This window comes from Microtus ochrogaster, chromosome 18, assembly GCF_000317375.1.
Source record: "Microtus ochrogaster isolate Prairie Vole_2 chromosome 18, MicOch1.0, whole genome shotgun sequence".
Lineage (NCBI taxonomy): Eukaryota > Metazoa > Chordata > Mammalia > Rodentia > Cricetidae > Microtus > Microtus ochrogaster.
In genome coordinates this window covers 57,681,972-57,684,505 of record NC_022020.1, presented here as the reverse complement: position 1 = coordinate 57,684,505, position 2,534 = coordinate 57,681,972, and positions in this window count along the sequence as shown.

Genomic DNA, 2,534 nt, shown 5'->3' with positions numbered 1-2,534 from the left:
CTCCTCCTCCTCCTCCTCCTCCTCCTCCAATGTTGTTGTTATTGAGACATAACTCTTTTCTATGAAACTTCTTCTTTTAGACATTTTTATCTCTTATAGTTCTAATCTTGAATCACAACTACTTTCCCCTAGACTTTTAGACACCACATTTTCCTAAGCCCTATGAGGTTATCTAACTCTGACCAATGCTCCATTGCTTGACTGTTGGGAACTCCAGAACAACGACGCCCTCTGTGTTCTCCAGGATGACCAAGTAGATTGTGTCAGGAACAAGGCCAAGTCACGACGAAAGGGAAGTGGCCTCTGGGTTGAGCAGTTCTGGGTGGAGATCTCTATCTGCTTTCCAACCACCTTCAGTGTTCAAGACTTGGGGAATTTTGAGCAAACAGGGTCAACTGTACTACTTCTAAGGGATAAAACTATGAGGAAGACAAAATGCCTTGAACTTGATGCATGTACTTTCTGCTGTGACTGCATAGACAATGGTTTTGATCTTTTGAGATGTCTTCTCACTCTTACTTCCATTCCTTAAGAGATAACTTAAGTTTGTATTACAGTGTGAATCAGTTAAAGTTATAGTCAGCCATGTTTATACTCAGTATGAACATATTGGTGGAAAATAGCATACTGATTGCACACACATGTTATGAAGTTAAACTGTATGAATCAGAGTCCCGTGGTACACAGATTTGATTTGTAATGAGTGGTAAATAACTGGAGTTATTTGTGTTTCCACGTCTGTCACATAGAACAGTGCTAACTCATGAGGTTGTTACGATAATTCAAGCTCACATCAATGGCACTCGGTAATGGACTAGCCCTTCTAGCTTCGGTGCTGAGGACGCTTCCATGTTGCTACAGTCAGCATGGCTCCAGGGATGGACCTGATGGCGGCAGCAAGGGAATGGAGAAACGACAACTAGACAGACACAGAGAAAAGTTGGGAGCAGGAAGAGTATAAACTCAAAGAAACCTCGATACCCCAGGACTTCCTCTGCTTCTCAAGCTGTGTGAACTTAGAGCTGAGATTTCAGAAGTGCCCTCGTTGCCTTGTAAGCCGAGCATCTGAAAGAGCACCAAGAGACCATTAGGGATAAACAAGGCTATAGAAAAGGAACACAGAACGCCTCCGAAAAATGCTGACAGAAAATCTTAGAGTAACGTAGCTCCACGGGGAGACATTAACTCTGTTGTAGGAGGGGTTTAAAGAGGCAGCACTGTGAGATAGTCTATTACAGGGGAGGTTGCATGCTTGCCAACAATTTGGGATGCTTCTTGCTGAATCATTATTGTCTGAGATACCCATTCAGATCCGTGTTTTCATACAGAACACATCATAGGCAACGTTCCCAAGCTAGGGTGTCAGTGCTTATATGAGAAGGCATTTATGAGGCATCTGTGTATGTCCTTGTCCTCCTGTTTGCAGTTAATCAGTCCAGCTTTTTAAGTCCTAGTCCTCAAAGGTCGCATTATAGGATCAAACCCGGGCAGAGTTAGAAAGAGGAGAAGCCCTTACAATAGTGCCAGTGCCCTTTAGGATTACTTCCTGGACACTAGAGGGATAGAATGGCTTGGGGATTAGAATAAACACATTTTCAAATGTGAGAACTCCATCTACATGAATGGGGGTCCCTTTACACCAGAGGGAAACACAGATGCACGGTCTCTGCTCTTTCAGGGTCCTAGCCATTCAGGTAGTTTGTTAAAATATGATGCCATTGATTGTTTGGGAAATGAAGAGGGACCAGTAAGAGACAGGGGAGAGGGGACAAAAGGGTGTAACATGGGTGAATGTGATCAACTGTGTGAAAATGATTAAGGGACATCATAATATATATAAAATGTTATAATTGTATACTGAATCACCCTACACACACACCCACACCCACACCACATTTGTGTCTGTGTTAAAGATCCTGCAAGGCTGTTTGATTATAAATTCTGTGATTATAGCAATATATGTAGAGACAAATTATTCTGGGCCATCTTTATCCCTCTTAATATTTATTTACTATTTTCCTCAATGTTGGACCTGATATTCTTATGACTCTCAGATGAAATACTCTTTGGAATGTGTCAATAGACCCCTAGAGTCTACCAAACACAGGCTAAGAATGTCACTAGATAACATCTGATGGCTAGAGCAGGGACTTCCCTACATTGTTGTAACTCACTTGTGTTTCTGCCAGTGGAGGGGCCTTGATTTGTGACTTCCTTTGTTCTTTAGAAACTTCATTAAGTGTTTGCCACATTAGAACATGGTATTTGTGGCAATATAAACCTATGTTTCTAGGCCATGGTCACTCATATAGTTAGCTTCAGAATAAGCCATCTCAAAAGATTCATTTTGACGTATAAGTGCCATGTTTTGTGGCAACACAATGCAACCAATTGTTGTATACAGTTACCATATACAAATACATTTACAAAATCAATTCTTTTGGGGTGGGAGATACACTTACCTAATATTCAGGGGAACCTAGATTTAATTCTCAACATTGCATACTTCTCTCTGTCTCTCTCTGTCTCTCTCT